The sequence below is a fragment of the Mytilus galloprovincialis genome, chromosome 5, assembly GCF_965363235.1.
Source record: "Mytilus galloprovincialis chromosome 5, xbMytGall1.hap1.1, whole genome shotgun sequence".
NCBI lineage: Eukaryota > Metazoa > Mollusca > Bivalvia > Mytilida > Mytilidae > Mytilus > Mytilus galloprovincialis.
Window position 1 is genome coordinate 2,546,577 of NC_134842.1, and position 17,793 is coordinate 2,564,369.

The following is a 17,793-nucleotide window of genomic DNA, read 5'->3' on the forward strand; positions in this document are numbered from 1 at the left end:
GCTGGTTCTCCGCTAAGTACTCGGCATCACGAAATAAGTACTAAGACTGGTTGACTCGGAGTCAAAATATTACTTCAGAGTAGATTAACCATACTGCCTGTGATCTGTTACCTTGTGAGATAAACAACGTAACACGCTAAAGAGGCAACTCAGAATATTGGTCTATAAATGTGCAAAGCAGCTTTAATTAGATATAAGAAAATGTTACACTTTGGAAAAGTAATGTTCCTATTGCATTGACACATTTATCGTCCTGAATATGCATTTGATTAGCTGCTGAACACAAACTTCACAGTCATCCATCATTATCATTTAGTGCGCGCCTTTAATAGGCAATAACATACTAGTTATCGTTGGTGTTTTCTTCAATTCTAAGATTTCATTTGATATTATGGGCTTTTTTTTTTACTACAATTTGATTTGACTCTAGGACATTTTCCATTAAAGACTTTTCATTATGTGTAATTTGATTTAAAAAGCTAGTTCTTCACATACGGTATTGTAAATTAGAGTTGGTTTGCACATAACAGGGCTAAGTAAATTGACTTTGATTATTTCCAGCCATATATGCAGGATAATAATAAGTCCCTGGGAGAATACACTTACTACCTATAAACAGTAATTGGATTTACATGAATAACAGTTAAACAGTCAATCTACAAGTGATTGATTCTTTATCAGTATTGATAGCCGCATTGATAAAGTTTCTTTTTTTGCATCTTTAGAGGAAATTTGATTTATCTAGAGATCTGTAAATCTACAATCATATTAAATCAACTATATACATATAAACTTGTCCGTAAGAAATATATACATATAAACCTGTCCGTAAAACACTCTGTAATTATTCGATCTCCTCATACGAAATTCTTGTCCATAGAAATTAACCTACGTTATTATTTGGTTTTCGCATAAGCCTTTCTCGTCGTAGGAAACTTCAATGTTATTTTGGTCTTTTCATAAGACTCTATTATATTCCTATCTAGTTGATAAATATTTCATCTGATAAATTGTTTAAATTGAAAATGAATAATATGTATTTTGAACAATGTATATCTAAAGTAAGGATGTTCTTCTCCCAGGAATAGATTTCCTTAGCCGTATTTGGCACATTGTTTTGGGAATTTTGAGTCCTCAATGCTCTTCAACTTTGTACTTGTTTTGCCTTACAACTATTTTGATCTAAGCGTCACTGATGAGTCTCATGTAGACGAAACGTGCGTCTGGCGTATTAAATTATAATCCTGGTACCTTTGATAACTTTTTACACCACTGGGTCGATGCCACTGCTGGTGGATGTTTCGTCCAAGAGGGTATCACCAGCCAAGTACTCAGCACTTCGGTGTTAACATGAATATCAAGCAAGAGCCTAGTTGTGTGTTGTCTATGGCAACCAATATCCTGGTAGGCTCTTTTAAATGAACGAAGAAAACCGAAAATAAAGGTCATTATAAATGCTTTGAAAATAAGATAATATATGATTTTTTTTATAAAAAAGCTACAAGGGTTGACAATATGGTATAGAAACTTGGTCATTCCTTCGACTTCTCTATTCTTGTAATGAAATCCTCTCTAGAAAGCGCGTTCGTTATGTTCTCATTGGTGTATTAATAGGCAGCCACTTCAAGTCAGAATGGGAACGTTACATGTTACGCTCACTGGACATTCAATAATTACGCTTGCAACGACTCTTTGAGGGGTGCGTACAACACAATACTGCACCAAATCACATAACAGTTTTAACATCATTTAATGTTCATACGTATCAATGACTTCCTGTGATTTCCATTGTGAAATAGTCAATCTAAACGGTGACGGTCAATGTATTGTACTTCCTGTTAATATAAGCATTTAATGACAGACGCGATGATTACAATATTCCTCTACTTAATGAAACGTCAATTATATGACCACACATTTTAAATTGCATGGGAAAAAAAATAAAAATAAACTGCCCGTAAATAGGAGCACTTACCGTTATAGTTTTCCGATTATTTTATTATCCAGAAAAGACAAGTGCTGAATATGTAAACAGGAGATTATTCAGAAACCGTTGTATGATATTGGAATACCTTATACTATTGATACTGTATTTACTACAGATCAGGTTTTGATACTGTAACCATGGCTCTTTATCTGAAAACAAATCTTTAATACAAGGGAGTGACCTAAGTCTTTTTTATATTTCTGGAGAGAGTGGGGATACATTCATAAGAAAATTATGATAGCAAATCATACTGTATATGTTTAACTCCCTCAAGAGGAATATTTCGTGATATGTCAATTGAATGTTAAAATTTAGAAAAAAATTTCTCACACTTTAGAATTATTTGATTTCCTGCGAAATAAAGCGAAAGAAATGTCCTCACAACTCTACTATAGAATACTTTAATTGCTTTCCATGATTAGCAAATTCTACTTTTGAAAGTATTTGTGTAATTATTTCGAACTTAGTTAAACAGTCTACCTTACTATAAATGATTAAAGTAATTACAATTAATTAAAATGGTTTTGAGTTAGTAAGTTTGTTGATGGAAATGTAAAAGAAGATATGGTATAATTGCCAATGAGACAACCAAAAATAACAGATAAATTAACATTTATAGGTCGCTGTACGGCCTTCAGCAATGAACAAAGTTCATACCGCATAGTCAGCTATAAAGGGCCCCAAAATGACAATGTAAAACAGTTCAAACGAGAAAACTAACGGCCTAATTTCTAAAAAAATTGGAAAAAAAAATAAACAAAAAAACACATAAACAAACGACAACCACTGAATTAAAGGCTCATGAAAAGCCGATAACACTGACATCCGAATGCGGTATAAAGATATGAAATAATGTAATTAGTATAAATGTTACGTTTGCTGTTGACTATATGTATTTATATAACGTTTTTTTTCTATGTTTAGAGCCTGAACTTTCTTCAAGAAGATTGACCTAGAAAATCGCATCAACACTTCGAATTCCGTTATACGAATTACAAATGTACTTAGCTGACAGAAAAAGCTACATTCTAAATTCGCTTCTTTTATTCTACAGGTACTAGTTTAACAACGATACCTGTGTAATTATGTACTGTAAAACGCTTTTGGTCAACAAGAGAGCATCAGATGCTCTCGGATTAAAGGAAAATTCAATTGGTTTAGATGTTATATTTGTTATTCTCATTGGATTTTTTCTAAAGCTTAGTCCGTTTCTGTGTGTGTTCCATTTTAATGTTGTGTCGTTGTTTTCCTCTTATATTTAATGCGTTTCCCTTAGTTTTAGTTTGTTATCCCGAGTTTGTTTTTTGTCCATGGATTTATGAGTTGTGAACAGCGGTATACTACTGTTGCATTTATGAAAAGAGCACTTAAATTCATTAAATTTAATCAAGAGATAGACAAATCTGAGAGCTTCGAATAATTCTCAGTATAGACTAAACCTTTTCTCAAAATGGTCGTAATAAATTATATTCCATGTCATCAAATAAGAGGTACCTATTGAGGTCGGAATACCCTATATGGTTTCCCTTCCTTGTATTGAGAAGAAGTGACGAATTATTCTCCTTTTTATAAACTTTTTCTTTAACAAAAATGACAATCAATTTTTGGTATTGTTTTTGCTTTTGTTCTTTCTTCTAAGGAATAAATCAACAACCGAAAAACATAATGGAAAGGAAATAAAAAATGTATAACAAGATCGGATTTAATATATTTTAATAATTTACTTTTGGATGTAACGTGTCTTCTGATTGGTTGACGTTATTTTGTTATCAGCCCATATACATAATTAAGTCATGTGACCGTGACGTCATCATCGTTTTTTCATGATTTTCTAAGGTTTAAAATGGAATTTAGAATTAAATTATAAGAAATGACTGTAATATTTGTTTCTGTCTATTCGAAATAACATAAACAATGCTACGCTACGCGGGTTATTTAACAGTGTGCATCACATTGTTTATGTTATTTTTTCATAGACAGAAAAAATATTATAGTCATTCCTTAATTAATTTTTCATTGATATAGAAAACATGACAATTATTTTAAAATAATTAACTGATATATTTAAAATAAATATAAAGCAAAGTCTATGTGTACTGTTAAAGTCGACGTGCTGCAGCAAAACAATTTACAATTACATAGAACAACAACCTTATACACTTGGAAATAAGCTTGTTATTTTGTTAATAAGTAAACAGCTACTGCCATACCCAACGCCTTTAAGAAGACATACGTGTTTTATCTGTTATAAATAACATACCTTGTTTAGACAAATATAACAGATCCATTAATGCCGTGAACAAAACCGTCAATATGTTTTAAAAAAAAAAGTCATTATATCCCAAACGCGATAGAACCGACTTTGAATGTAACTAACATGTTTCAGAGCCTTTTATATTCAGTAAGTAAGTTTTACATGAGAGTTAAGTTGAAGCGGAAGACAAATCAATAAATCCGCGGGAAAGCATTTGTAGCAACATTTGGGAAATCAAGAAATCGAGAAATCGGGAAATTCGAAAATCGAGAAACTGATAAATCTGGTTATCGAGAAATCGGGAAATCGGGCAATCGAAAAATCTATTTCTCGTTTTCCCGTTTTGCTTTCATGATTTTTCGATTTCACAATTTCTCAATTTCGCATCCGGCCACCATAAGTTCTCCCTCAAGTTTGGTTTTTGTTGTTGTTTTACTTTATGACATTCGCGAATAGTTTATATGACGCTATGGTAACATTTGATAAATGATGAAATTAGAACAAGCAAATCACAAGTTGACTAAAAGTAGAAAAATCAAATCACAAACCAAACCAACCTAACAAATGCCTAAAATTAAAATTAGATTAGGATACCAGACCACAAAAAGTAATTAAAAAAGTCTGAAAAATAAAAACTAAAAATGAGTAATAAGGTTTTTGGAATGACTTTACATTTGTGAAATGTTCATTTATGTGGTCCCTCCTTGGCTTTTTTTTTATTCAACTTCATCTCTCCCTGCCTATTTTGTTTAACTTTACCCTCAAAGTCTATTCTGTTAACTTCTTTTCTCTATGGCTGTTCTCTTTAACTTCGTCCCTCCATGGTTTTTCTGTTCAACGTCGAGAACTGGGAATGTGGGAACTGAATCTGTATCAATCATGTTAATACTAAAGTACATAGCACCGACAAAAGATCACCACCCAGATAATATGCATGTCTACAGACATTATAGAGGAGAGATCTTTTCTAACATTATTGTAGGCCATTAAATTATCTAGCATGGTCAGTTAAATGCCAAGCTTGTTCATGTTAAATTGGAAAAACGTGTATTATATTGATGCGTGTTAAATTATCTTTGAAAGGACTATAAACGATTGCCTAAATAACTTAGAAATGACAGTAATTTTACGTTTTATTTATTGTTTGTAGGAAATAAAAGATAAAATGTCTGTATGAGATAAAAGTTTAATTGCTGCTGGTAATTATCAAATATGTCCAATAAATAATATATACGAATAAATCAAAATAGGCCCCTTTAAATGTCTCTATTAGGAATATTGAAAATTAAGAAAAGGAGTCTCTTAAATATAGTTTTTTTACTCGATATTAAGAAAATATCTTGCAATGCTGCAGAAACCAATGATCATTCTCGTAACATATGAATGTTATATGCAAGTGCGGGGATACAGACATTGTAGAGAAGTGAATGAGATGATTGGTAAGAACAGAAAGAAGATATTTTTCCAAAAATCTCCGCTCAAGCAGTTGCTACGGTCGTCTTTCACTTGCAGTGAGGTAATACTCTTTTATTAAGTACTGAAGCCCTCACATGGACTTTGAGATGAAGAACAGTAATAAAACCGCTGTTCATTTACTTTTCTGTGAAGGATCATGAATACCCAATATCCTTTGTTTTTCTATTGTACTTGTAAAAAGAGCAAAAAAAAAAACAAAACAAAAACAGATCAGATTTTTCTGATGTAAGTGCCTAGTCTTAATACATAACCCCATTATTTTATGAATTTCATGTCGCTCAGTCGTAAATTTTCTATATAGGGTGTTGCAGATAGTTGTTTTTCGTTTATCGTTATTTGTCATCACGATGCTGTCGGTTATTTCGTCGACATTTCGTTCTCTCTCTGAAACCTCTACTCTCTTTTTTCTCTGTCCAGTGTTGAGCCAAGGTTTCGTATTGAAGACCATATTTTTACCTACAGTGTTTGTTTTTTACAAATTTTGACATGGATAGAGAGCTCCTTTCTCATTGAAACTTATACCACATCTTCTTATAAACAAATTACTGTAATAACAACGATAACTTTGTGTGCTGATGAGGGACTACTAGTTTTAAGGTATATATGTAAGGAGATACTGTTGCTATCATGTGTACTATGTAACAACAGATGAAACCGGACCTTGTATTTTCATTAAACCAAATGTCTCCCTTTCTGTTCTATTTCTGTTTTACCCATATGTAATTTTTATTCATAAAACAGCTTTATATTTGACTTGTCTAATATTTCCTGCTATATTTTTAGAATCAGATAAATGGTGATATAATATATTCCCTGTAGCTATCCGATTAAATGGTTGAACAATTGTCTCGTGACATTGATATGTGTGCTCAGCATATTACACAGTTAACAAGTATAAGATTTCAAAACTGATTACATTTGGAATCAACGGGAGTGGTTCCGAATGCAATAAACATGTTTCTCCCGCCTTTTATTCTCAGTTACAAGTTAAACATAAGAATTAAGTGGTATCGGAAGGAGGATCAATAAATCCACAGGAAAACCATTTGTTAAAATATCTGGTCGAGAAAAGATTCAATCAAAGTCAGGTGCGAAAGGATTTCCACAGCATTTCACAAGTAAGCAATTATCAAGTGAAACTTTGTAAAACATTATTACTGTTTAGTTGCATTAAAACATGGATAAATGATGTTATCAAAGATAAATAAATGTTCAGTCTGGAAACACCATATAAATGATAAAAATGCAGCACTACGAAAAGGACATGGACACACAATTCTGATGATGTTTTTATAGTTACGGTCGTGTTTGTTTTCGACATGAAAAAAAGAAACTGATCAAACTTTGATATTACAAAATCGTGTTAGTGTTTTTAACAGTTTCCGTTAAACAGTCGTTCGTTTCGTAAATATCCTTACGACTGCAATAAATTTTAAATCTTGAACAATTCAATATATGGAACTTTTGTTATATCTGTCTTAATTGTAAGATTTTGTAAAAAGCAAATCTGGGTCTGACATATGATGGAGGAGATATCAAAGGGAGAACCAGTAACAATATGTGGTTTGATTGATTGATTGTTGGTTGCTGAACGTTTGACTGGAAATACATTTAAGAATGTTCAGGATGAGAAAAACTTTACAATAGGTACATAGGTATGTCCTTTTATAGAGATCGTCTTTGATGCAGATATGGTAAACTTGGACTACCACTGGATAACGAGGGTATATTGGATAGCGATTGCAAGGTTTGCTATCATCAACGTCTGGAACAATAAAAGAGTTATTGCATGGTTTCTTGACGTGGCTTCGTACTTTTACATCCAACACAACAAAACGGACTCCCACTATTGCAGGGTTTTTACAATTGGTTGTCAATAATATTTTTCATTTAAGCCAGGATGACACTTAAGTATTTACTTAGTCAGTATGTCCGTAGTTTTATTCATTTCAAGTTTAAAGGGAACAGTATATAGTCGCGAAACTTTGACTTATTCTGTAAGAGTATATCAAATGTATAGCTAAACTTCTAGTTAACGGACTGTTTTTTGTATGATAAAGTCTGCGAAGAATGGATTTGTTTACGCTAAAAGCACGTTTCGTCTACAAAATATAAAACAAAATGACTAGGGTTTCTAATGAAATCATTTTCCTTGATGACTATTCTAAAACCAAATGCACTATTAATTTATGTCCACGCAACTGCATCGTAAATCACTTATTACTCTAAAATTGTGACGTACATATACATTTTTTGCACATATACCGGTATGTTTTGTCAAATTATTGTCATTTAGCTGACAATTTTCTAAACAACATATCTATGTAGTGAACAGAACAAAAGTTTGTTTGTTAGATCGAAGCATGGCATGATTGACAATGAGATAACTATCATTAGACCTGATGACAAGTTTCTAAACAACTGCTGGTCAACGCTCGGCTTTCAACAATGCACCTAACCAAACCGTAATACAATATATGAAAGGCCCCGGGATACAATTGTGAAAAAGTAACGACCTGAGGTAAGATACAGGTGTACAAGTAATAAAAATACGCTAACAAATTAATTGTAAGGTAAAATATAACATCTGATATACAGGCTCCTTGTTGAGATAAATACACAAAGAATATGACACGGTTTAACTTTATCATTAGCGCTTAAACCACCTGTAATCTCAGACAGTTGTGTTACAACACAGCAAATATGATTATTTCATTATGGACTCATCTGGATGCAAATAATATTCATGTTTGTTTTATTGTTTCTCTTTTGATATTTTGTGGGGATGTTTCGGTAGTGAACTCTCAGCTAGTAAGTCCTTGTAGCATGATTTTTCACAAAAAATTCATTGTCAAATGTAATCTCGTCTGTCTTTGATCTAGGACCAATGAATGGGCTAGTCGCACCTTCAATGCATCCATTGACAATGAATGCATATGAAATTTTGGATCACTGTTTGTTGTGAAATATTTTGTTTTGTGATTTTTGAGTGAAACTTCACTTTCCTTTTTTAATCAGGTGGTTCTTATACTTAACAGACGGAATATTTACAGTTAATAGTTCGTTTTAATACTTGCCCCTCCCATGTAACAGGGTTAAACGTGATTATGAACGATCAATTCTCCTGTTTTTTGTGCAGATGTAGTGGTCTAGCGTAGACTTTAATGAACTTTTTGCAAATCAGTCCTTTCACTATAATTTTTTCTAAAAATTTCAATGTTGATTATACTCCGTCGTCGACCGATGAATGTGTTTGACCTAATTTCAGTGCACCCCTTGACAAATACTGCTTATGAAACCTAGATCACTGTTTGCTGTCTAAAATTTTATTGTTTTGTGATTTTTGTTTTAAACATCCTTTACCTTTTAAATTTGGATGGTTCATCCGTTGACTTGTTCATATTATAATTCGTATATTAAACAGTTGTTTAAATACACGGAATATTGACAGCTAATAGTTCGTTGATTTATGAGGAATACAATATATATCGTCTTTGGATTTGATAAGGAAACTGTAATTGACTGATATCAATACCACTGCTGAAGTTCAAGCAATTGATTTTTACAATTAAAAATAATTAGACCGGATGTAGTTTATTGAATTGAAATCTAAAACGCAATAACGACGGCGTCATGATTCTTTTCTTGGTTGAAACAAATCAGATAAAAAACAAAGTAGTTAGGGGATATTGTTTGAATTTCAAACTATAACTTTATTAAGTATTTAATACTTTTACACTTTTGTCAACAATTAAAGGGAATTTATATTAGTATCGTTTGTTTTATTTGATTTAATAAGCTAGTTATAATCTAATCATCTGTAAGGGAATTTTTTAGGTCTAAAAAGACATCAACGATTTGCATTAACTAATTGTGACACAGAAGTTGACTTTAGAATATAGTAAGAATTTAAAAAATTCTAAACTCCGAGGAAAATTCAAAACGAAAAGTCCCTAATCAAATACCAAAGACAATGTTCGTAAAGGTATATCATTTGTTTTCAAACCCCATTAAGTAACGTGTCATCAATTGTTGACTCCATCAGATAGATAAACTTGTACAATCTCAGATACAAATATATTTTTTATGGGTTTATAATTGAAACTATCACTCTGGCGATGATAATGGACATGATTAGACCCGGTTAATCGAAATTACTGTCTGGGTTGTGCTTGTGTATATAACTTTTTCAAATACTATGTCATTATATCGGATGGGCTTGCATTATTCTGTTTCCTGAATAATATTTGCAGAGAAACCTCATTAGATTTCTTAAATGAATATTTCACTATATACAAGTTGTACGTTTTGATGTTCAATAGAAGTAGAATGACAAAAATATTGAACTCCGATGAAAATTCATAACAGAAAGTCCGTAATCAAATGGCAAAATCAAAAGCTCAAACACATCAAACGAATATACAACAGCTGTCATATTCCTGACTTTGTACATACTTGTTCTAATTTAAAAAATAGAGATTAATTAAGAATACAATGGTAAGGGTGAAAGTAAAATGTATTTATTAAAATCCCGTTTATGTTCAGCCCAACAAATAAAGCTTGCTGTTAACAAAAATCACTGGTATCTTTAATATCAATTTACAACTGAAAGCATTCAAAAGAGTAATTGTTTCAGTGAAACTACTAAGGTTCGTTAATTTGTTTGGATACGAAATATCGAGTTTTCTCTTTGACATAATACACAGTTCGCTGATTGAAAATTTCAAATTAATTTACTGAATCTTACAATGAGGACAAATGTTTGTTCTTGAAATTCTACTAGAATTGACCTAACAGACGCATGTTCAACATAATTAAGAATGTAGAATGTATAAGGAATCAAAATAACACAAAGTAACCACCAGAACTAAGGAACTTGAAAGCATTATTGACAGCACAGTTTATTGGAGATAATTTTGATTTGATTGTTTTAATTTCATAACATCAAATAATCGGTGAAAACATTTCTCATTTCAATAAGATTTAATGACAAAACAATTTAAGTTGATATCGGAATGTAACATAAAAACAAGTGCAGGGTTAACGGTGTGTCAAATTAAAAAAAAAAAGAACTCAAACTTAAATCTTGATTAGCGAATTTTGTCGATAGTTTAACAGAAACTGCTGTTCGTTTTCCTCATATGAATGAATCTGTCTTTTAAATACGATTCATTCTGTGAAATTGTAACTCAGCATTATTCAAAAGAGAGTTGTGCATACAGCTTACGTTTTGTCCATCCGTCATTTGCATTTTGATACGATATTCGAGGGTTTGTATTTCCTATCTTGATTTACTTGATATAGGGTTGCTGCTCTCAAGAAAGCTTTCAAACAAAGAGTTCCAAATGGTAAAGTTGTAATCATCCCTTCGTAAATTTTATGGACGCCATCACGAGTTTGTTAACCGTTATGAAATAACCGTTTTACAGATGATATCGGATATTTTCCTTATGACGTAACTACAATCCCCTTCCCTTTTTACAAATGTGACCTAACGAATTAGACTATAAACTTAATTTGTAATTACATAAGTAACACGACGGATGCCGCATGTGAATTAGGATCTGCTTACCATGCTGGAACAACTGAGATCACCCCCAGTTATTGATGGGAATTGTGTTGCTTAGTTTTTAGTTTTCTATGTTGTTTCCTGTGTACTATTATTTGTCTATTTGTCTTTTTCTATTTTAGCCATGGCTTTGTCAGTTTATTTTCGATCAATGAGTTTGATTGTCCCTCTGGTATTTTTCGATCCTCTTTTATAAGCAATTACAAGTCTTCACATGTCATCAATAGTTTAAGACTGCTGTATCCCCCGTGATAAATATAAGGTTTTTAGAGACGTTCTGATTTATGTTCGCACGAAACTTATATTTTAACATGCCATGCACATATAATTTTACAAATGACACCTAGCCTTATTTTTTATATGCTATAACGGTCGAAGCATTTCCATTTCCTTCTATGTTCTCCATCCTGTTTGTCGAATGTAAGACATCATGTTACTACTCACATATATGATTTTATCTTCCTTCCCAACACACTTAAGTGAGCTTTATCATATAAAAATAAAGCAGATGTAGTAAAATGTCCAATTTGATGAAACAACTGACATACAAAAAGTAAAATCACAAAAATACTGAACTCCAAGGAAAATTCAAAAAGGAAAGTCCCCAATCAAATGGCAAAATCAAAAGTTCAAACACACCAAACGAATGGATAACAACTGTCATATTCCTGACTTGGTACAGGCATTTTCTTATGTAGAAAATGGTGGATTGAACATGGTTTTATAGCTAGCTAAACCTCTCACTTGTATGACAGTCGCATCAAATTCCATAATATTGTCACCGATGTGTGAACAAAATAAACAGACACAATAGGTAAAAATGTCAAAAATAGGGGTACACCGATTAACAATTATGGGTTACTTATTCGGGTTTATCTTCGTGAATTAAACGAGTTTTCCCTTACTTTTGCTCTCGCTGACGCAAACTTGGAATATTTTACATATAAATAAATTACAGTCAACTTGTTGTTTTCTTCTATTTTAGTTCGCCTGTATGATTTACCACTCTCGAAAATATTCACACAAAAGGTTAAGTTGTTATTTCAAAACAATTATAACTAGCACTTAAATGTAAGATACAATGCTTTGCAAAAGGATAGAAGTACATTTGTATTATGAATTAAGCACACAATCTTTTCATACATCTAATGTGATAACTTCTTATCTTTAATGGAAGTTGTAAAAACGTAGAAATGCTTTAATTTTGTAATTGTTACAAAAACCAGGTACAACCCACCATTATTTTCTTAAAATATTCTGTTCCAATTCAGGAAAATAGCAGTTGTTATATTATAGTTCGTTTCTGTGTATGTTACATTGTCGTTTGGTTTTTGTTGCATTCCAGTGTTTCTGTTGTTTCGTTGGTTTCCTCTTATACTTGATGTGTTTCCTTCTGTTTTAGTTTGTATTACTTTCAATCGATTTATAAATATCGGTATAGCACTGTTATCGCGCGTCTGGCGTATAAAATTATAATCCTGATACTTTTGATAACTATTTACACCACTGGGTCGATACCACTGCTGGTGGACGTTTCGTCCCCGAGGGTATCAACAACCCAGTAGTCAGCACTTCGGTGTTGACATGAATATCAATTATATGGTCATATTTATAAATTTTCTGTTTACAAAACTTTGATTTTTTACGAAAAACTAAGGATTTTCTTACCCCAGGAGTAGATTACCTTAGCCGTATTTGGCACAACTTTTGGGAATTTTGGATCCTCAATGCTCTTCAACTTTGTATTTATTTGACTTTTTAACTATTTTGATCTGAGCGTCACTGATGAGTCTTATGTAGACGAAACGCGCGTCTGGCGTATAAAATTATAATCCTGGTACTTTTGATAAGTATTATCTTTATTTACCGTGTTGCAAAAGAAGGAAATCTCTGTGACAGCAGTGGAGAGAATATTTCTTATCAAGCCCTTCATTTATTTACATTGATTGCTGACATTTATAATTTTTTATAATTTTAAATTTTGTTTTATAATTAAAAGGGAAGTAGGAAAAATACTTCTATCTATCATTTTGATGTTTAACGTAGGTGGCACAAACCATTTATTATTTTGATTAACAATTGTCATTTTTCTCATTTAACATTTTATTTGTCTAAAACTCAATAATAATTATATAACCTTAAACAACATGAAATATTACATTACATCATCGCTGTACTTTAACAATGAGAATGTCAAGCACAGCTATGTTTTTATTATGTAACGTTCTATTAATGAATATTTGTTATGAAAAATGAGATCTATTTTATGTGAAGTTAACCTCCTTATACATGCATTAACCTTGAATAATGGAAAGGACCAATTGACAAAATAACGGAGATAAAAATAGATACTTCTGTTTCCGACCTAGCAATGGAGATACTATTTTTGATACTCAGATGTCCTTAATAACATTCAAACATGTAACTCATTAACACGTTAATAATTCAACGAATCGATCGTTGGCAGGGATTAATTTCGTATTTTAGAACAGTTTTGCTATACAGCTATGAACATTAACGGTCATACATTCTGTCGATGCCTTTTTTGTAATTTCACACGATCATGTTTCTCTAACCGTTTATGGCGTCTTTACATTAAATCTATTTGGTATATACTGCTTCATTGTTAAGTTTTGAATGCATGCTTTTTATTGAGTTTGATTAGCTTTGAACTTATTTTCAAGAACTGCAAGTACAAGTACATACTTTAAAATCGGTAGTTTGTGTCGTCAGTCTTTTTATGAGTTTTTGCTTGCTTCTTATATATCTAATGAATCTGACCTTTTTCTGCTGATATTTTAAAGTTTGATCTGATAGGTAGATGTTTGACCTCTATCTCAGAATAGTCCGCTCCATCCTTTCAATACTAGTATAGCAGCCAATTACACTCGTACAATGTTAGACAACAAACTCTGGTCTTCCGTTTTGTTATACAGCATCTTATGAAAAGAGTTTTAAAACCTAGTTATACGCTTATGGAACGCTTGATCTTCATCGGAAAAATCGATCGCATCTGTTGATATTTCACAAGGAAATAAAATCAGAAAAAGTACTAGAATATTTCAGCATAGGCAATCGGAAAGAGAAGGTAATAATTTGTTAGGGAACACTAACATTTGCAACTTCATTCAATCTAATTAAAATAAAGTATCTGCACTTGCTCCTTATGTTTTGTTCTGTTGTTTAGAGTCGCAATATTTATCAGATTGAGCTTTATTACTTGTCTGACAAAATTACAATGCAAAGACTGCAATTGTTTACTTCACTTCTGTGTTAAGCCCAGCGTATGATGTTCATACACATGTATTTTAAAATGTTTTAAAGAACTTGCTTACAATTGTGATGATCAAACAATTATTTTTGTGGAATTGATCTTAAAACGATTAAAAATGGAAGGAGTAACTTTGTGAGACGATCGATTAGTTGTTTAGAGTTTAGATTAATTGTTTATATTACATACATGTATCACCCATTATGTGTGATTCTGGTATGTTTAACATCAACATGTTAAGCGCTTCAATTTAGCCCTTAGTGCTGATGTAGGGGTGTATATAACATCAACCATGAACACTTACATAAAATTATTTCATGCTTATCGCCTCGATATAGATATGTGATTCTGATGCATATAACACCAACTCTTAACATTTACATTTCATTGTTTAAGTTGTTCTGCTACTGTATTGGCGTATATAACATCAACCTTAACATTGTATCATTGTATCATTTCTTGTCCATCGACTCAATTTTGTAATTAATGTACCTATAACATCAACCGTTAGCAATTACATTGTATTTTCTATGTTCAACTCCACAGTTTAGCTTTAACGTGTTGCGTGGGGCATGTGATATCAACCCAAACAGTTACATTGCATTATTTGTAAAAACAGTAACAACTCAGGCATGTGATCTGACAAGTTATAATGATTGAAAAGAATTGTATGTTGACACACATGGAGACATATTAACCAATAAGCTTTGTATAGATGTTAATTACTCTTCATAGGGTTTTTCGTATTAAACATCAAAGTTTGTTGTCAGAGTTGATTCGATGTTTCCAGATCAGAATACATTTGAGAATGGAAATGGGGAATGTATCAAAGAGACAACAACCCGACCATAGAAAAAACAACAGCGGAAGGTCACCACCAGGTCTTCAATGTAACGAGTAATTCCCACACCCGGAGGCATCCTTCAGCTGGTCCCTAAACAAATATATAACAGTTCAGTGATAATGAACGCCATATTAATTTCCAAATTGTACACAAGAAACTAAAATTAAAATAATACAAGACTAACAAAGACCAGAAGCTTCTGACTTGGGACAGGCGCAAACATGCGGCGGGGTTAAACATGTTTATGAGATCTCAACCCTCCCCTATACCTCTAGCCAATGTAGAAAAGTAAACGCATAACAATACGTACATGTAAAATTCAATTCAAGAGAAGTCCGAGTCTGATGTCAGAAGATGTAACCAAAGAAAATATATATTCTTATCTTTGATATTTCAGAGACGAACTTTCAATCATGCATTCATTTAGCTAATAAACAACAAATCAAATAGTTATGTGGTATCTGACAATTGTAAATTAAGAATGTTAACAGGTTCTGTAAAGATATTTCTCCAGAGAAAATATAAATTGTCAGACTTGACATGTATAGTGCTCAAATGAATCCAAGGGTTAATGATGAACACATAAAACTGGTAATTCCAGGATTGTGTTTGTATATCGAAAGTACAGAGCAATATTTTGTTTTGTATATCGTTAGTGCATAGCAATATTTTGTTTTGTATATCGATAGTGCATACAGCGGTCGTCACTAATTTTTGATTTTCAAACAATAAACATTCGTATACGAACCGTATGTAATAGGTAGCCATGCTGATGACATCGTCAACGACTCGACGGGAATTAGAAGCCAATGTTGTTGACATCAATACAAGACCCGCGAGGAACAGTCGAATGCAATATCAAATCAAAGTACTCCTGAAAGAGAAAACTCCTATAATATCCTATGCATGCCAGTTATCTGTAACCCAAGAGGCAGTAATTGGAGAATATTACTCGTTTCTCATTCTGTACACGTATTTGTCAGGCATCAATGACGCCATCGTGAATAAGTTGACCGTTTTCAAATATCTGTGTCACAGATGACCACTGATATGTCCAAATTGTAGTGACCATAACACGCATCTTTGTGTTCACTTACACTAAAACCAAAATACATCCAAGTCACTGGATAATTTCAAAAACTCTCAGGTTCAAATAACAGAGAAAGTTGAGGTGAAGCTGGTCCATTTCCCTTTATCAAATCTTTGAATCTACTATTGATGACTTCGTGTAAGCCTTTTTCGATTTTCTCGATCACAGCGGTGTTTTCTTTGATTTTTTCTGGAATCAATAATTAGCCAGACCATCATTCCTTGTAATGTCTCAAGCAGTTTGACCTTTAGCATTCGTTATACGTTTTGACGCACCAAGTCGTATTAAATCGTCAAATATGTTCTCCGGTGCACCTAAATCTGCTGCGTAATGAAGAGGCGTATACCAGGTAGGACTTTTATTATCTCCTTTCACTGGAAGTCTGCTTAAGTTCACAAGGTCGCCGCTTCTTTCCAACAATTCTATAAGAACTGATCCCTATCCAGCTTTTCCTAAATCGTGTATCTGTTTATGTAAATTTACAACATCGTCTCTAAATAGTATATACGTTGATGGGAGAATTCGCCATTATCTGCAACAACAAAATAAATTAGGAGAAAATATACTTTCTTATATGAAATGTCATAATAATATTATTGTGCGGCGTACAAAGACGATAGAGAGATATTTTTTCAAGGAGATAAACAGTATTTTCCCTAATGTTTCATATCCCTCAAAATTTGTTTAGTTATTTATATATTACATTAGATGTATGTTTCATGATTATTCGTTATTTTGATTGGCTAACACCAATATCACTTCATTTTTCGTTTCAAAATGAATTGCATGAGCTGTAACATACATGATGACACACGTTTCCATTGGTTGTAAAAGCATTAACCGTCCGTAGTCATTTATAATGAGTTGCTCCCGCGCTTCATACAAAATGTATTTCAGTCAACGCTTATACACCCCAAATGAATTTACAAAAAGAAGCATTCAATTCTTGAAAGAAAATTTGTTTGTAATTCAATATTAGGGAACTATACTATTACATGATTTATGTTAGACGAAAAGTAAATCAATGTATGAAATAACAATGATGATTGTAAAATTTCATGGTTCTGGTCCTGCCCAGAATTAAATTGATTTGCTCTTTATAGAAATGGTGGCTTTGTCTGAACTGTTTAATGTTTCATTTCAATATTAATAAAATGTTTTTCTGTTACAAATCATGATGTATTGTGTTATGTGAACATGTGATGCTGCCCATCAAGGGCTCTTGATTGGAATAATAAATATTTTTATTTTTATTCTTATTCTTATCTTACTAACATTTTTAATCTAATTCTTATTCTTATT